This window comes from Euprymna scolopes, chromosome 5 (assembly GCF_053919585.1).
Source record: "Euprymna scolopes isolate OS-2025 chromosome 5, ASM5391958v1, whole genome shotgun sequence".
Taxonomy (NCBI): domain Eukaryota; kingdom Metazoa; phylum Mollusca; class Cephalopoda; order Sepiida; family Sepiolidae; genus Euprymna; species Euprymna scolopes.
The window spans coordinates 33,176,661-33,197,122 of NC_136486.1; positions in this window are offsets into that span (position 1 = coordinate 33,176,661).

The following is a 20,462-nucleotide window of genomic DNA, read 5'->3' on the forward strand; positions in this document are numbered from 1 at the left end:
AAATAAGGTTCAGACAGAGTAGTTTCCCTTGAACTAAGAAACCAACTAACATCCGGGTTTTCGCCACATACCTGTCGACGCCATGACAGTTATACATCGTTGTAAATAGCAGTTAATAAAAACAAGTTCTCCTTTGCTGTGCTCGCGTGAGTTTATTACAAACTAGCGACGATGATTCGAACAAAAAACGAATTATGGCTACCTTAGGTCGGTTGGAATCGTTTGATAGTTCAAGTCAAAGGAACCTATGCCAGTTTATATGTAGACCCAGAGACAAAACCCAAGTATTTCAAACCAAGGTCAGTACCCTATATGCTAAAGAAGAAAATAGAAGATGAATTAGGGAGACTGCAAAAAGAAGGAACAATTTCACAAGTCAAATTCTCTGAATGGGCTACAACAATAGTACCTATTTTAAAAGCGGATCAGTCTGTACGCATTTGTGGTGATTATAAAGTGACAATTAATCCAGTCACTAAGTTGGATAATTATCTGATACCAAAAACGGAAGATCTATATGCGACATTAGGAGGAGGTAAATCTTATACCAAGCTAGATTTAAGCCAAGCTTACCAGCAATTATTGCTGGATGAAAAATCAAGAAAATTAACAACTATTAATACTCATAAAGGCCTTTTCATGTACACCAGATTATGCTATGGATTGAAATCAACCCCAGGAATATTTCAAAGAACTATGGAAAACATTTTGCAGGGTATTGGAAACGTAATTATTAGAATTGATGACATTCTGCTGACAGGTAAAACCAGAAAAAAACGCTTAGAGACCCTGGAAGAAGTTTTGAACAGGCTGGAAAAATGTGGAATTCGGTTAAAGCGGGAAAAATGAAAATTTTTAGTGCCCGAGGTATTATATCTAGGCCACATAGTAAACAGGGAAGGAATAAAACCTGCAGAAGAAAACGTGAAAGCCATCAACAAGGTGCCATGCGCAACATCAGTAAAGGAGCTACAAGCTTTTCTGGGTATGATAAATTACTATGCCCAGTACATTCCGAACATTTCAAATATTCTGGCTCCTTTGCTTCAGTTATTGAAGAAGGAATCAAAATGGGAGTGGACATCAAAACAAGAAGGAGCATGGGAAGAAGCAAAAGAACAATTAAATTCTTCAAAAGTGTTGGTACACTTCGACCCAAACAAAGCCGTGACAGTGGCATGTGATGCTTCCCCATATGGGGTAGGCACTGTACTATAGCAAATCATGGAGGATGGATCCAAAAGACCAATAGCTTTTGTATCAACGTCCCTCGCACTAGCAGAAAAAAATTATTCCCAAATTGACAAGAAAGCGTTGGCAGTAGTTTTTTGAGTGAAAAAGTTTCACCAATATCTGTATGGAAGGCCATTCACATTATATACCGACCATATACCTTTTGGAATATTTTAAAGAAAATAAGAAAATCCCAGAGATCAGTTTGGCAAGAATTCAGCGTTGGGCAGTAATTCTATCTGCATATGCTAACCAACTAGAATATCAGGAAGGAAGGAAAAATGGAAATACAGATGGGTTGAGTAGGTTGCCAAGACCTACAACACTGGAAGAAGTGCCAATACCAGAGGAGAACATCATGTTGCTAGAATACTTGGATCAAACTCCTGTTACATACCAAGAAATTGCCAGGTGAGCAAAAAAGGACAAACTCCTAAAGTAGGTGCTGGGCTTTGTAAAAAATGGGTGGCCAGAGAAGTGTCCTACTACAGAAGATTGGTAGCCTTACTTCAATAGAAGACATGAATTGGGAACTGTGGAAGAATGCTTACTTTGGGGAAACCAAGTAGTAATACCCATACAAGGATGAAAAGAACTCTTAGAGGCAGTCCATGAGGGACATCCAGGAATTGTAAAAATGAAAGGGCTGAGCAGAAGCTATTTTTGGTGGCCAAAGTTAAACGAGGAAATAGAATTTAAGGTGAAGAATTGCTAAGAGTGTCAGCAAACCAATCAAATGCCAGCAACCGCATCTTTGCATTCTTGGGAAATCCCTAAAGAGAAGTGGCCTAGACTGCATATAGATTATACAGTCTCATTTAAAGGTCATATGTTTCTGGTGATAGTGGACGCTTTCAGCAAATGGTTAGATATCCATATATCAAACTCATCCACCACAAATACCACTCTGGAAAACATACAAAGATGTTTTGCAACTCACGGGTTGCCCCCAAAAATTGTAATGGATAATGCAGCCGTTTTTGTAAGTGAAGAATTCCAAGCATTTATGTCAGGACAAGGGATCCACCATATCACACCCTTCTTCAAATGGATAAGTGGAAAAATATTAAAATATATTTTTAAGGAAGGGATGAAGAAAATGAGTCATGAGAAAGACTCCCTAAGTTCGAAACTGAGCCGTTTCTTGTTGTCGTATAACTCCACACCATAAACGATTACGGGCATATCACCAGCAGAATTATTAATGAACTGAAAAATGAAGACAGTTTTGGATTGGATCATTCTGAAGAAGACTACAGTGAGGGATGAAAAAACACTAAGAAATCCAAAAGAAATATCATGACAACTCTAGGATCATACAAGAATTTAGAGAAGGTGAATAAGTTTTTGCCAAAATTTCTATACAGAACCAAGATGAAAAAGGGAGTAGTCACGAGACGGACAGGACCAGTGTCATATGAAATTAAACTAGAATCGGGGACTGTGGTAAGGCGACATGTGGACCATGTAAAAAAACGGATGATGCTGGACTCAGAGCTTCGGAAATAGAAAGAACAAGCCCACAAAAAAGAAAACAAAATTCGGACACATACTGGGTGATCCCACTGACCTCGGATGCCAGTAGGCCAAGTAGTTCTCATCCAGCCAGGGAAATAACAACTGGAATGGGGAATACCCAGCATGAAGCTCCAGTAAGAGAAACCATTAGATGTACAGGGTGCCCACAAAGTCTGGCTGCATAATCTAAAGGGTGCCCATAAAGTCTGGCTACATAATCTAAAGGGTGCCCATAAAGTCTGGCTACATAATCTAAAGGGTGCCCATAAAGTCTGGCTGCATAATCTAAAGGGTGCCCATAAAGTCTGGCTGCATAATCTACATGGTGCCCACAAAGTCTGGCTGCATAATCTACACGGTGCCCACAATGTCTGGCTGCATAATTTACACGGTGTCCACAAAGTCTGGCTGCATAATCTACATGGTGTCCACAAAGTCTGGCTGCATAATCTACACGGTGTCCACAAAATCTGGCTGCATAATCTACAGGGTGTCCACAAAGTCTGGCTGCATAATCTACACGGTGCCCACAAAGTCTGGCTGCATAATCTACACGGTGTCCACAAAATCTGGCTGCATAATCTACAGGGTGTCCACAAAGTCTGGCTGCATAATCTACAGGGTGTCCACAAAGTCTGGCTGCATAATCTACAGGGTGTCCACAAAATCTGGCTGCATAATCTACAGGGTGTCCACAAAGTCTGGCTGCATAATCTACAGGGTGTCCACAAAATCTGGCTGCATAATCTACAGGGTGTCCACAAAGTCTGGCTGCATAATCTACAGGGTGTCCACAAAATCTGGCTGCATAATCTACAGGGTGTCCACAAAGTCTGGCTGCATAATCTACAGGGTGTCCACAAAATCTGGCTGCATAATCTACAGGGTGTCCACAAAGTCTGGCTGCATAATCTACACGGTGTCCACAAAATCTGGCTGCATAATCTACACGGTGTCCACAAAGGCTGGCTGCATAATCTACAGGGTGTCCACAAAGTCTGGCTGCATAATCTACAGGGTGTCCACAAAGTCTGGCTGCATAATCTACAGGGTGTCCACAAAGTCTGGCTGCATAATCTACAGGGTGTCCACAAAGTCTGACTACATTAAGTAGCCAGACTTTGTGGACACCCTGTAGTGAAAGAACTAAAAACAAACCAAAGTATTTAAAACAAGCAAGTAATTCTGAACTCTGGGGGTGGGGGGATATGTAATGTATGCACATAAGGTTCAGACAGAGTAGTTTCCCTTGAACCAAGAAACCAACGAACATCTGGGTTTTCACCAACACATGTGTGGACGCCATGAAAGTTGTACATCGTTGTAAATAGCGGCTAATAAAAACAAGTTCTCGTTTACTGTGCTCGCGTGAGTTTATTACAAAAATAATACATGGTCACTGTGATATATGCGTGACATTGGAACCATAAAAGCGGTGCAGATGAGAACTATGAAAATGGTCGCAGATCTGCATGATTTGTCCTACAAGGAGCAATTGAAGCAACTGTATTTTCTGACTCTGGCGTTCTGTCAAATGAAAGGGGATGCCATCTAAGTTTTTTATTATCTTCATGGAGAATACAACGTGGACTGTCTCAAGATGCTTCCTTTGAAACAAGATTGTAAGACCCCTGGGAATTCCTTGTGTTTGGATAAGCAGTGCTATCGAAAGAAGGCAAGTGGGTCCGTTTGGACACACTTCTTCTCCCAACATGTGAACGTGTTCGGAATCAGCTGCCGGAAGAAGTGGTATCTGCAGTATCACTCAGTACCAAAGCCAAACTAGACAAATATTGAAGGAATCACTTGCTTCGCTTTGACTACAAATCTAGAGATGGTGTGTATTGAGAGACTGTAATCTCAGGTGTATAGACCTGTGTTCTTTTCTCACCATATATTGTATTTTATACAAATCCTCATCTAAAAAAACAATTAGAAATATTAAATAAAATCCATACGGACCCGAATTACTAAAAAAATTGAAATGACTTGATGCTTTTTTCGTTCCATAAACACACCACACATTTTGAATTCTGTAATTATTTCTTCTTACTTTTTTATATTTTGTAAAAGTAATTGCAACTATTTCATTTTTCATTTTAAATGGTCGTACAATTTTATTAATACAGATCTATATATATATATATATATATATATATAAGTACTCGGGTATGTATAATAATACCTCAGGGAGATAAACTCCTCTGCTTTGCATGGTGCCAAATCACCTTTAGGCATGGTGTAGCACCTGCTAGTCTCCCTCTGATATTCTGGAGAGTTATTGTACAATGTGTAAATAGAGTTCCTCACTCATGGTGGAGGGAATACATGGGAATGAAAAGCTTTATTGAAAAATCAAACCGGATAGAGGTAGCCCTTTGACTTTGTATTGCAATCTTCTTCTGATGGTGTCACAAATTACTTTTAATTTATCATGAGCCAGTATGAAAGTAGTAAGGCTCAGAAAACTGTCATGAGAATCCTCATGTTGTTGCGCAATATACTTAAACCAAAGATGATAAAACAAAAAAAAGTATTAAAAGGAAACAAATGTTAAAATCAGCACTGTGAAAGATGGACTCAAAGTAAGGGTTCTGTTTGCAATTGATGAACTAATAAAAACTGATCCCCTAGTTTCTGTCCATTTGTCATATTTCATGCCAAAAACGTGTTTATTAGGACTACTGTTCTCATCTTGAGTGTTATTTTCACAATGTTTCGCTCGATGTGACCTCTGACCTTCTAAAGATGTATGTTGTCGAACTTAGGGATCTTTCTATCAAAGTTGGAAATCTGCATTGAATTTCGAATCGAGCCATTTGATTAAATCGACGAGGGTAGCAATTGCATTTTGAAATTCGCCCTCAGTGAGGATTGAACCTTCAACATACAATTGCAAATTTCTTAGGACTTCTGCAGCCATGGCTGATGGAACAAGAGCATTCTACCCCCAGGGGATTAAATAAAGAGTTTCGTTGGTAATTTTGGGCAGATTCTTGAGTTCCACAGAAAAATTCTCCCGGATGAACAAGGTACATCTTAAGAAGGTTCATATACGGTATCAGCCAGATCGGCCCAGTAATTTCTGATAAAATTTAAGGTAAATGTGCTATTATGGTGACTAATCCCTATTAATTTCTAACTGTTCATTAACTAGTTTGCTATACCTTATTATAACAAATCTCAGCGAAATCGTACCAGTAGTTTCTGAGAAAAAGCAGAATGGACAGACAGACAGATCAGTCCAGTAGTTTCCGAGAAAATTTAAGATAAATATGGTAGTGTAGTGAATAATCCCTATTAACCCCTAAGTGGGCATCGAATGGATACCATAATAATTAGTTTACTGCATCTTATGCCCATACAAAATTTCAGCCAAATCAGATCAGTAGTTTCTGAGAAAATGTAGAATGGACAGACAGACAAACAGATCGGCTCAGTAGTTTCCAAAAAAAAATTTCAAGTAAATATGGCATTGCAGTGACTAATTCCTATTAATCCCTAACTGTGCATTAAATGGATACCATAATAATTAGTTTGCTGCACCATATGTCCATATAAAATTTTAGTTAGATCGGTTCAGAATTTTCTGAGAAAAAGTAAAATGGACAGACAGACTACGAGAAATATAATATATAGTTTTTTTTTGTATGGAATAATGTAAAAGAAAAAAATAAATAAATAAAAAAGACAGTCATCTGTCTTTGAAACAAGGTCAGCCATTTTTTGTGTCCTGTAAACGTGCCAAATAGAATGAAAAAAAAAATGATTGATAATGACACCCATTATGTCATTAAAGTAAAAAGAATTAAAAAGAAAAAATGCTGTGGCAATTTATTTGTGTCTAAATCAGTTTAGTTGCTAGGCAACAAAACAGCATAGACTCACGTGAAGAGGACACTCAACTTGGACGCCAACCAAACTATTTTTCAACTTCCTTATATCGGTAGCTTATCTATTTATTCTCATTATCTACGAGTTGATGTACCCGTCTAAGTCAGGGTTTCTGAAATGTTTCTAAATTTTAAAGCCATGTTGCGAACTTCTCTACTCGTCAGAGCCAGGTTCCCTCTCTTCGTTTCCTATGCAATGTTCAAAATCGACTCCAAATCTAGTAAAGGATATTGAATTTAATAGTGTGTGCTCAACTCTCGAACTAGTTAAGCTCCAAACAAATTAACTGAAACAGAAGCCCAAAGAGTTGCTTTATAAAGCGACTGGTCTATTATATAAATCATTATTAAGCCTCTAATAAGATTCTTCATCTCCAGTTGACAATAAGTCCATCTTATTAATCTTTATCTTCAAGATGATCTCAGCTGCACATCAAAGAGCACATGATTGCACATTATTTTGTTTATCTCTCTATATATAAAGCTACGAAAATCGTTCAATAAATAATGCACCTGACCCGCTTCTGGTTATCTGATCTAGCTGAAATTTTGCACGTGCAATGATTTATATCTCTATAGGTTGTGCTGCAAATTAAAGTTGTGAACTAATTGTGGTTTCTGATTTACAGTTGCTTGAACTGATAGATGTGAAATGGTCCTTGTTGAGTGTCACGCAGTGATCTGGTTTTTATATTTGAAAGGATGCATACCACTTTTTTATTTAATGAAAAACGCATAAAGTAATGATGCCCCATCATTTTTTTACCGTGTACAACAGTGGCATTTTGAATTCAAACATGGTCGGGAATGTGTGAAAACAGCTCCCAGACCTGGTCACCTCCCCCTACTGCCAACACGCATGTCATCAGATCAGAAGCAAGTATGTGCGGTTAGAAGTCCTTACCATCCTCCTACTCTCTTGACATTGCAACTTTTTGGTACGTTTCGATGTGGCTGATTTTGCATTAGCTTTGCCGATCTGGTGTAACCGATTCGGTGTGGGGCCAATTTGGCATCAAATTAGTGCTTCATCATTTATTTTTATATTTTGAAAATTAATACAGTAAGCGAAGAAATTGAAATAAAATTTATCAAAACAAAAAGAAAATTAATTTGATTAAAAAAAAACACTTAAAAATAGCCATGTTTATTTAAAAAAAGACAACACAAAAACAAACAACAATACTCAGTCGTCAACAACGAGATTACATTTTCATATTGTTTTTCTTAATTAAAAAAAAACTTTCAAATATTTTTTAAGTTTTAATCCTTAAAAAATAAGTTAAAAAAATAATTAACAAACAGTTTTGGAAAAACATGATTTTCCTTAAAAAACTGTTAAAACGATATATTTTCATATTGTTTTGCTTAATTAAAAAAAATACGTTATAAAAATCTTTATAAAAATGTGACTAGTGTGGTAGGTGTGTCAGAAACTTTGTGAAAAATATTGAATAATTCAACCTCCTGTCTTTCCAAACTTATAACTACTCGAAAAATGTAATTCAAACCCTATTTTTTTTTTCAATTAAAGGAGCAAGGACCAAGGTTTCATTTTAAACAAAAAACAAAAAAACGTGATTAAAAAAAGAGTTTTTTTCAGACTTTACAGGTAAATTTCTAAAAAACACATTTTTTTTGTTTTAAATTTGAATATATTATTTATTGATCTTTTCTCTTCAATTTGTGATATATAAAACTTTGCTGAGTAAATTAATTATTTACTTTTTAATAGACATTTCAAAATGGGGGAGCGTGAATTAATTCGACCCTCTGTCTTTCCAAGCTTATAACTACTCGAAAAATGTAATTCAAACCCTAATTTTTTTTTCAATTTAAGGAGCAAGGGCCAAGGTTTCAATAATAAAAAAAAAAGAAGCAAGCAACGTGTTTGTTTAAAAAAAAAATGGTTTTAAACTTCGGACTTTACAGGTAAATTTCTAAAAAAAACACTTCTTTTTTTGTTTTAAATTTGAATATACTATTTATTGATCTTTTATCTTTAATTTGTGATATTTAAAACTTTGATGAGTAAATTAATTATTCACTTTTAAATAGACATTTCAAAATGAGGGGAGACGTGAATTAAAAAAAAAACGTTTGTCTAAAATATTATATTGTCTTTATTGGAAAGAGCATAAAATTTCACATTGACCCTGAAAATATCGTAAAAATAGAATCAATAGAAAAATTTTGATAGATTTTTAAAGTTTAAAAATCTAAAAAGGCTGAACTCGTAAAATTCAATTAATTTCATTACTTTTTTTTTTAAAATAAAAAAATAATTCTATTACTTTTTCTACAACTTTAATAGTTTATTTTGGAAGTATAATCCATAAAGAAAATAAACAGTCCACTTTTAAAAGAGAAATTACGAGTTTTTTATATTTTGTTGGCAGTTTCGTGTAAGGGGTGTTAAAAATTCGTACAAAAATTCTGATACACCTACTGGTGTGGCCAATGATTAATTGTTTCTCTGTCGAATCATCCACGCTGCTTGGTTGAACCGAAACGGCAACGCCAAATCGGCCATGCCAAAACGTCTCAATCCCTTGATCTTCACCTCTTCCATGAATTTATTTTTCAAATTTATCTGGATGATGCAGCTTTGATTTTCCAATTAACGTCCTGGTTCGAGGACCAACCTGGATTATTCTACGGAAACGGTCTTCAGAACTGCCTCAAACGATGGTAGCAATGCATAACTGTTTGCTTCCTATGAATGACAGACTAATAACCATTTGCTTCCTATGAAAGACAGACTAATAACCGTTTGCTTCCTATGAAAGACAGACTAATAACCGTTTGCTTCCTATGAATGACAGACTAATAATCTGCCTTGATAGAGTTCAAAATAGACTTTGTAGCCTTGTAGGGAATGCCCTTCTCTCTTTCCTGCAACCTCTTTCTCACAGAAGAGATGTTGGGAGTCTGTCTTTGCTCTATTGTTATTTTCATGGAAAGTGCTCAGCTGAGCTTCAATCTATGCCCCCCCCCCTTCGCCAAACTTTCATAAGAAACACTCGTCTAGCTGAAAGCACTGTCAATAATTTCCCCACTCTTTATCTGTACCTAAACCTAAACGTAGATTCCATGAACAAAGTTTCTTTCTTAGAACTGCACGCCTGTGAAATTGTCTTCCGTTTGCCTGCTTTCCAGCTGATTACAATATGGTTGTCTTCAAGTCCAACATAAACAAGTTCTTGATGAGCCGTTCCACTTAAGTTAACAAATTTACCAAATTTCCATTACTAACGATTACTATATTGTCCAATTGACTACTGTACACTCTTCAGTCTTTATCCTCCAGTGGCCGTTGGGTCTTGATAAGTGATGATGCCTATGTAAAAAAAAAGTTTTGTTGCTTACTACTATGAGAAGTGGGTCAGAGGCATTCATTATTGGATTCTTACATATTTGTATTTACAAGAATCACTGCTTCACTACCTAACCAATCATTATTAATTTTGAAACAAAGCTGTTAGACGTTTTCAATCGTAAAGTGGGCTATATTTAATTTCAGTTAGTTTTATTCAAAAGCAGGTAAAAAGAGAATGGCAGCACTTTGTGACATTTTAGATGCTTCCGGTTTTCTGAAATTTTGACAAGAGGGCTGTAGTAACATTTAAGAAATGAAGAGTTCGAATACAAAACTCGATAAACGCCATTTTCAAAACTTACAAATCTACCACTAGTAAAAACGTATTGCATTTCAGCACTTGACCACATCCCAAAATAATCTTTTACAAAATATATCAGCATAATTTCTTTTTGCTTTGAATATAAAATCAGCTTTAAGTCAAAGTTTAAATTTAATACATTCATCATTTTATTATTAAATGTCTCAATTTAAACAAACTGGATTTATCGTGTTTTGCCCTCAAAATCTTCAAATATTCTACAAATTTCTATTTCTTCGAAGTATTTAAAAAAATTGCGTTGAATAAGTATAATTCACTGAATCAACATTTCTTAAAAGCACTTAAGCCTAAGGTTTTCAATTAACCATTTTCATATGTTGTAATATATCTATCGTTTTGGTCTCTTGATCTTACTGGATTCCAGGGCAATAATTTATCTAGTCTGGTGGAGTACCCAGCTCCGTGCTATTACTCAAGGTAACATAACTTGAGGAAGGTGCACAATTCCTCGTAACAGCTGATGTGGGTTAGCCATAGAAAGGAGATCTTATCTGGGCTTTTTTTTTTACACAGGAATCACCACTTATCAAGGCCCAGAGGCCACTAGAGGATAAAAGGTTAACGGGTGTACATTAGTCAATGTGATTATAGCATAGTAAACATAAGTAGTGGGAATTTTGTAAATTGGGTTACTTAGGGGGACGATTCATCAAGAACTTGTTTACATTGGACTTGAAGACAATCAGATTGTAGTCAGCTGGAAAGCAGGCAATCAGAAGAGAGTTCCACAGGTATGCAGTTCTAAGAAAAAAGCTTTGTTCATGGAATCTACATTTAGATTTAGGCACAGATAAAGAGTGTTGGAAATTATTGATAGTGGTTTTGGCTAGATGAGTGTTTTTTGTGAAAGTTTGCGAGGGGGGCGGGACCATAGATTGAAGCTCAGCTGAGCACTTTCCATGAAAATAATGATAAAGCCGAGACAAGCTTGCAACGTCTCTTCTGTGGGAAAGAGGTTGCAGGGAAGAGAAAGGGGCATCCCCAACTAAGCTACGAAGTATTTTGAACTCTATCAAGGTAGGATAAGCTGCTTCTAGCAGTTCCTGCTCAAATGTGGCAACAGTACTCCATCGTTGGCCTTACCTGGCTTTTATGTAGCTCGAAAATTTCATCTACTACTGAAGCGGTAGAAGAATCCTAACATTTTTCCAGCGACCTTGGCAATGGATTTGATGTACATGTTCCATTTCAGTTCAGGAGTAAAGGTCAAGCCCAGAAGCTTGTCAAAACATGAAGCCTCCCCAAGACGAGAACCATTCATTTCAACCGATGCCAAATTGGCATTAGAGCATAGATGGTGAAGAGATAGAAGATTGGTTTTAGATGCATTGAAAGTAGCCACTGCGAATATTATGTGATTTTGAATATTTGGTCAGGTTTTATTTCTGGGGAAAAGTATCCTCGCGCCAGATTGTTCTGACAAACTCCTGAAGAGAGAGACCTTAGGCATTCGAGGATAGTCTCTAGTAGGTATTCAAGTTCTCTCCAATATGCATTCAATGAAAACTTGTATGCATTACAAAATAACATTTTTTTAAATTCTTTCACGAATGATTTTTTATACAGAAATTCTATGTATTTTATCTAACTTGTTCTTGAACCACGTGCCTTTAAGTTGAGCTAACTTCTGAAAAGGTGCATAGCGACTAATAATGGATGCAAAACGTATTCCTCGATGTCCTTTACTCTCACAAAATGTAATTGATCATATGAAAATGTATGATAATTAATAACAACCTTTGTTGTTCAACAGCAGTAAGTATTAAAGAGTTAACACGTAAAAACTCCATAGTGTAGATTTGATCGATCGCTTTCTTTTATTTTTTATTTACTTTTTCATTGTCATAAAATATGTGTTGTGGACTTGTTGTGCGTCTTAATTTCAACAGTCTTATCCTTATAAACATATTGATAATGCAAACACACAATCATTTAGAATTCATAAATCATCTTAAAATTTTCCTTTCTTTCTTCACTTCCTTTGGATTTGCTATCTTCGTCAATTCCTAAAGCAAGTTAGTTTTCACAGGAACGTGTTAACTCAATGTCTTTTTCAAACAATGAATATCGTTTCAAACCCCAAAACTAACAAATCTCTGTGAAAGTAATAAGCTTAGAAACTTTTCATGAACCGGGAAAATAAGGAAGAGAGAGAGAGAGAGAGAGACAGTGAGAGAAAGAGAGGTTTCCAGTAGGCAGTACCTAAAGACCTAAGAACATACGCTTAACAACTCTTCAATGACTCGTATACAACTCATCTTGTGTATACATTCTTACACATGAGCAAGACTCAAGCAAACATAAACGAACTGCTACTCATAGCTATACACGCACCAACAAAAACAAGGTAAACCAACGCACACACATACACAGTGCCACGCTGCCAAATACTCACATATGAATATTATTCACAATACAAGTCAAATAAAAGTTTATGATAATTTATAACCACTTGTCTATTAGTTGTTGCAGAACAACAGCATGCTGAAAGAGTTAACCTATAGATAAAGCCCAGACAGATACTACCACTCCAGGGCAGAGTAGACCTGCGAGTGTAACGTTGTACACCTTTTGTAATGGTGTCATTACATTTTAATGGACCCAACACATTGTAGACTCCGTCGCAAGGAAAAAGGAAAAAAAATCGACTCACTTTTTTTTTAACAGAAGCCTTTATATCTGGTATTTCCAACAACGGATATTTGTTTCGAAATATTTAAGCAGTTCATTGGATTATTTTGGAATTATTTTGGTGATGAGTAAATTGTATAATTTTTTTATTTAATTATTTGGACTTTATCTTATTATATTATCCTTATCTTTTAGTTGTTGTTTTCATGACTTATCGGCTAATTAGTCCTCTTTTGCCAGTGAGTGTACCAAAGATCAGATTTTTTGTTAAGCCATCTGTTTTGACCACATGTCCCATAAATCGCAATTTCCCGTGATTGATGTTATCCAGAAATCTTCGCCATGGTCCAATCTTCTCCAGAACCCATCCGTCTGGATGTTTGCCCCACCCCCAGCTTACACAAAGAAGTCTACAGTAGTACTACAATTCAAAAGCAGCAATTTTCTTCTTGTCGACTTTCTCCAATACCCAACATTCTGTTCTGGATGTTGCTATTAAGAATACCAAAGCTTGCAGGAGTCATAAGTGTATATATATATATATATATATATATATATATATATATATATATATATATAATATGATTTTCAGAATGTGAGAGATTGTATAATAAATTCTACAGCCAAAGAACGTCACAGCTCACAAGAGCCATGACAGTCAACGAACCGGAAGTCCAAGACTCGAGTTTCGCCCTCATTTGGGCTCATCAGTTAGATGCATCCGAACTCAGGATTCGAAACCCGAGTTGGTAGAGTGCTTGCCTCGCATGCAAGAGGCTCGGGTTTCGAATCCTGAGTTCGGATGTGTCTAACTGATGAGCTCAAATGAGGGCGAAACTCGAGTCTTGGACTCCCGGTTTGTTGACTGTCATGGCTCTTGTGAGCTGCGACGTTGTTTGGCTGTAGAATTTATTATACAATCTCTCACATTCTGAAAATCATATTATATATATATATATATATATATATATATATATATATATGATGGACTCTCTCACGCCGACTTCCACCACAACAACTGTTGCTCGGAAATCCACACAGATGATTTGTTCATAGTACTGAAGGCTTTGTGTAGAACCATCCACAGTTTTTGGTATTACTGCTAACCTTTGTCGGTGCAAACGACTGCCACGGGACAGAGTATACAGTAAACATCAAGTTTTTACATCAGAGTTTCCTTCCCCTAGATAAATGTCTTAATGAAGACTGGGGGTGCATCTGTCCCAGTGAATGAATGTGTCCCCGATACCAACCTGGAAATTCTACAACTCGGCGCGGTACATACAGCGCCTAGACTTTCCAAATGGTCACCCATCTGGTAATGGCCAGGCTCACTGTTGCTTAACTTCATGATCTGGCGAGAACTGGTGTGTCAACATGATTGTGCCGCATATATATATATATATATATATATATATATATATATATATATATATATATATATATATATATATATATATATATATATATATATAAGAAGCGCATAAGCCTGAAGAGTCCTAGAGTCGATGAAACGCGGAATATTCAGTGTAGCTTAATCGCCATATATATTTTATAAATTACTAAATAGCTCTACCTACGTATTGAGCACTTTTGAAGTAAATACTTAAAGTTTACGCATAAATCTATACTGTCGTATATTAATTTTATGTGAGTAAATTAAGTAGTTATATATATATATATATATATATATATATATATATATATATATATATATATATATATATATATATAAAATACGCATCAAGTGCGCTTGAAACCAAATCACAATGTAATATTAGGAAAATAAACAAATATTTTACTTGTTTGAAATTTATCACAAATATATTTCGGAGGTAGATTCCATCTTCAGTGTGTTGTTTTGTTTCTTTTTTCTTTTTTCTTCTTCTTTGTCATGTTGGAAATTTGGAGCAAGAAGTCTATGTGTATAGAATCGCGCATTGTATCTGGCGGTTGTATTTTGAAATGTTTGAACTGTGCGTAGGTAACGCGTGAATAACGTTAAGAATGAGAGTTCAATAGAAACGTTGTTTTAATTTGATGCGCTTGAAACCATTCTTGGCGTTATTGACGCGTTACCTACGCACAGTTCAAACATTTCAAAATACAACCACCAGATACAACGCGCGGCTCTATACAAACAGACTTCTTGCTCAAACAGTAATGAAATTAATCGAATTTTACGAGTTCAGTATTTTTCAATTTTTAAACTTTAAAAATCTATCAACATTTTTCTATTGATTCTATTTTTACGATATTTTCAGGGTCAATATGAAATTTTATGATCTTTCCAATAAGCCGAATATAATATTTTAGACAAACGTTTTTGTTTTACTTCACGCGCCCCCCCCCATTTTGAAATGTCTATTAAAAAGTAAATAATTTATTTACTCACCAAAGTTTTATATATCACAAATTGAAGATAAAATATCAATAAATAATATATTCAAATTTAAAACAAAAAACAGTAGTGTTTTTTAGAAATTTACCTGTAAAGTCCGAAGCTTAAAACCTTTTTTTTAAAACCACTTTGTTTTTTTTTGTTTTTTTATGAAACCTTGATCCTTGCTCCTTTAATTGATAAAAAAATTAAGGTTTAAATTATATTTTTCGAGTAGTTATAAGCTTGGAAACATAGGGGGGGGTCGAATTATTCAATATTTTTCACAAAGTTTCTGACACACCTAGTCGTACATGTAATAAAATTAATAACAGATTGATGACTGATCTTGCAAATAGGCGTCATTATTCATTATGTTAATAGTAAAAGCTTATCAGAAGTGTTTATTTGTTCTGTTATTAGCATTACTTAATTATTGATAATTTTATTATCTTGCTACATAATTAACAACTGAGTGTCTTCTTACATAATTAATAGCTGATTTATGGGTTAACATAACAACATGACAATGACGTTTTTACAATAAATGCAATAACTCTTGACTAAGCAACCTAAAAAATTGATAGAAACTTTGGATGTATAAATTATTTGTTTGAAATTTGACAAATCTTTCAAAGCAAGTTATATCTATTTCACTTCCCCTCTATTTATTTATTCATGTATTGTTTTACATAAGGTCAGAATAACATGGTACCGTTGGTTTAAAATCCACAAGTTTATACAAATGATCGTGTCTTGTTTACTCTCCTCAGCCGGTGTTGATTTCGGCTTGGAAAATTTTTAATTTTAATTTCAATTTCTAATAATCGAACAGTTAGTTCGTTTTCGTTCCACTGACTTTACCAATATATATATATATATATATATATATATATATATATATATATATATATATATATATATATATATATATGTATATGCAGGTCTCGTAGTATATACCAAACGCACTATGAGACCTGCATTTCCTTCTTTTCGCAAGGATAGTTTGCCTTACATCCAAAATAGCAATATTGTATATCAAATCAAATGCCAGTGCGATGCTGGTTATGTTGGGCGAACATCCTTGCATCTTTTGACTCGTATCGAAGATCAGACAAGGGAGGATGGGGTCTGGTAGTCTCCCTCCTTCTGCAGCCTTGGACTCTGCTATTGGCCAGCATTTGGTTGACAACCCGTGCTGTGCCGATAGATATAAAATAGAATGGTTCGAGGTGCTACGTGGAGCGGACTCCAGAAACCATTTAAAGATTTGTGAGTCTGTCTCTATTGCGGTGCGGAAACCGTCTTTGTGCCGACAGAAAGAAACATTTAACGCATTGTTTCTCTTTGGGGAACTATGAATATTTTCTCCCGTTTTTTTTTTCCCCCTCGTTGTGCCAATATTTTAATCGTTTTTAAACGTTAATAAACTTTATTTTAGTGTCCCCGTAATTTTTGGCACATTCAATAACTCCCCATCAGAACTCTTTACTTTCGACATAGTATTATTATTTTTACGCTATCGATTTTCTCCTGATGAGATGATAGCTGAAAGAGCTCTCGAGAGATTTCCGCCCATTATATTTAAAACAGACACAGACACACACATATATATAAGGGCTTCCTCCAGTCTGGACAGACTATACATTCTCATGATAAAAGTACATGCGCGTGAAATTTTTGTGGCAAGAATTGCGCAATTTCAAACCACACTTCTTCTGAGTCGACATTGTTGAATATCAATGGCAAGCGAGGTTCTGTAAATAATTCCTAGATAAGCGGAAGGTACACACACCCTATATATATATATATATATATATATATATATATATATATATATATATATATATATATATCTTTCTCTCTCTCTCTCTATATATATATATATATTTATATATATATATATATATGTATGTATATATATATATGTATATATATATATATACTTCAGAATAAATTGTGATTTTCCATGTCTCACTGACTTTAACAAATAAGATGTAAACCATTATAACTATTTGCTAATATTTTCTCCTCTGAAGAGATGGTAGACATCGAAATCCTATAAGATAAGGAGTTATAATATTTCAATTGTATTCTTTGTCTTACACAGAAAAATAAAAATCTTTGGATTTGAAATTTAAACATTTCACGTCATAAATTTTTAAATTCATTGAATGACTAAAATTTGATATATATATATATATATATATATATATATATAATTTTTTATTATTATTTTTATTTTAATGTTAAACCCTGAATGAACTGTCTGCATGAGCTATTTTCCATATTTACATTCTTATGGTTTTAAAGTTTTGTGACTACAAATCATAAACCTTTAAGTTTTATCCTATGCATTAACCAGCAAATAGATAGAAATGTTTAAAATTTTTAGCCTGACTATTGGATGTTTTTGCAAAGGTTTTCTTCTGATGATAAAAATTTGCATTCTTCGAAACTCTGCGGATTAAAGAGCATCTTAGCTACCAGCTTTAGAGTATTCTGCCGAATAATAAAAACTTTTTGTAAATTTCTACTTTACATCTCTGTGTTGTGCAAAAAAGAGTTAAATCCTGTGGTTTATTAATGGTTTTAAGATGCAGGGTTTTTTTTACGAAACATTGACATGGTTCCTCAGTCAAAAGAGGAAGAGCTTTTCAAATTAGCTCCTGGTGGGAGAATTTCCAGCCCTGGACATAAGTCCCAAAACTGATGCGTTCGGTCCAGTGACAAGTCTTTTATTTTTCCAAAAAACAAACGTTTTAGCAGTTTGTTGTTTACTCTCCCCTCTTGACAGTATTACCATTCCTCCCTCTATTCCCTTTCATCTTCATCCATTAATTTTCTTTTTCCTTTTTCTTTATTTCTCCCAAAAGCTTTTTCTATATCTTTCTCTTAATCCAAATCTCCCTTTATTTCTCCTTCCATTTCTCTCTCCCTGAATTCTCTTTTGCTTTGTTCTAAAGAAATCTATTTATCAAACCTTGTGGGATGTCTGCTTCGCTGACATAAGATGATGATGATGATGATCATCATCATCAGTAGTAGTAGAGTTAGTAATAGTAATGGGTTATTTCTAAGATTTCTCTGGTCAAGCTAGACTCTGTGTCACTAAAAATGTCTATTTTACTTTGTTGAGAAATTAATCTTTCCCAACAAAATATATCCTATCCTCTCTCTAGGCATATGGGCATATTTGGCCAAGTGCCAAAAATCCCAACTAACCATTAGCCCGTAAGCAAGGTAATTTGAAACTGCCGGTGCATGCAACAGCGTTACAAGATTGAAGATTAGTATAAAAAAATTTTTTCATCAGCTTTCTAATTCATTCTCTTTTGGCTTAAACTGTCCAAATTATTTAATGTTCCAGCAATTCTTTTTTAAATTCGTATTTCTTTTATTTTTCAATAAACAAAAGCAAAAAGGTCAAGCAGCTCATTCCTGACACTTGACCTTTCTGACTTCTGTTATGAAAAATAAAATCTTTTCTTGTGACCCAGATTTTTATCATAAACTGACAATCATTTTTTGCTTCCAACAATGCTTGTTATATCTGTATTCAACAATTTTTTTGTCTTTTTTTGTTGTGTTTCTGTTCTTTGTTTTGTAAGCACCTGTATTTTAACTTCTGTTCCGTTGTGTGCTGAAATGATAACCTTTATAAATTAGTTCAGATACATCATTGTGTTTCCTGGCATCTTTGGGCATGCGGTTACTTGGCACCATGACCGGAAATGACGAGAGTGAGTCCTGTCACAATTTTTAGGGCAAAACCTTTCTCAAAGATCCAAAAAAATAATTCGATCTAGGATCAAAATGGCGGATATGTTCACTTCTAGTTTAAAATAAAATAAAAATGAGGATATTTTAATAGTTCATGAAATAAATATATTTTGTTTAAATGAGGTAATCTAGAAATCAGATTTAAAAAATATCTTTATATATGTGAACATATTTATACATGTGTGTACTTATGTGTTTATAATGGGTATATAAATATATATTTACATACACACACATATATTATATAGTAAGATTTGAAAATATATGGCAACTAAGCTACACAGAATTTTCTGCATTTTATCCTCGTGAGGATTCGCCAGGCTATATATATTTTCAAAACTTACTACCTCGCTCTACTTATGTATCGAACACTGTCAAAATAAATACTGAAATGGATACATTAAATTATAATTTTTATTATTATTATTACTAGTGGAACCTGTGGAAATTCCACAGCGGCATCATTCATGTGTAATATATTGCTGCTGGGCATTCTGTGGGTGTTCAGCAAGAAGGAAGACATCATTATATTAATGTAGCTCTTTTGTTAAAACTGTATCGCCCCCCACACCCATTAGTAAAATAATAACTTTGATATATTGTCTAGGTTGATTATTTCATTACAAACACACCAATCAATTAACATACATTTCATCACTTTTCATAATTCTTGCATATCTTACTAACTTCGACAATCATTTTTCATAATTTTAACAAACATTATCGCCCCCCCCCTTACTAAAAAATAAATTGGATATATTATCTGGGATAATTATTTGTATACAAACATACTAATCAATTAACTCACATTTCGTCATTTTTCATAATTCTTGCATATCTTACTAATTTCGACAATCATATTTCATAATTTTAACCAACATTATCGCCTCACCCTTACTAAAATAACACCTTTGATATATTGTCTCAGCTGATTATTTCATTACAAACACACTGATCAATTTACTCACATTTCATCATTTTTCATAATTCTTAGATATGTTACGAATTTCGACAATCTTAAATAATAGCTTTGATATATTGTCTGGGATAATTATTTTATTACAACGCACCAATCAATTAACACCAATTTTATCATTTTTCATAATTCTTAGACATGTTACTAATTTCGACAGTCATTTTTCATAATTTAAACTCACCTTATCGCCCCTCCCTTACTGAAATAATAACTTTGAAATATCGTCTGGGCTGATTATTTTATTACAAACGCACCAATCAATTAACTCACATTTCATCATTTTTCATAATTCTTCCATATCTTACTAATTTTGACAATTATTTTATTAGATTTTTAACCATCATTAT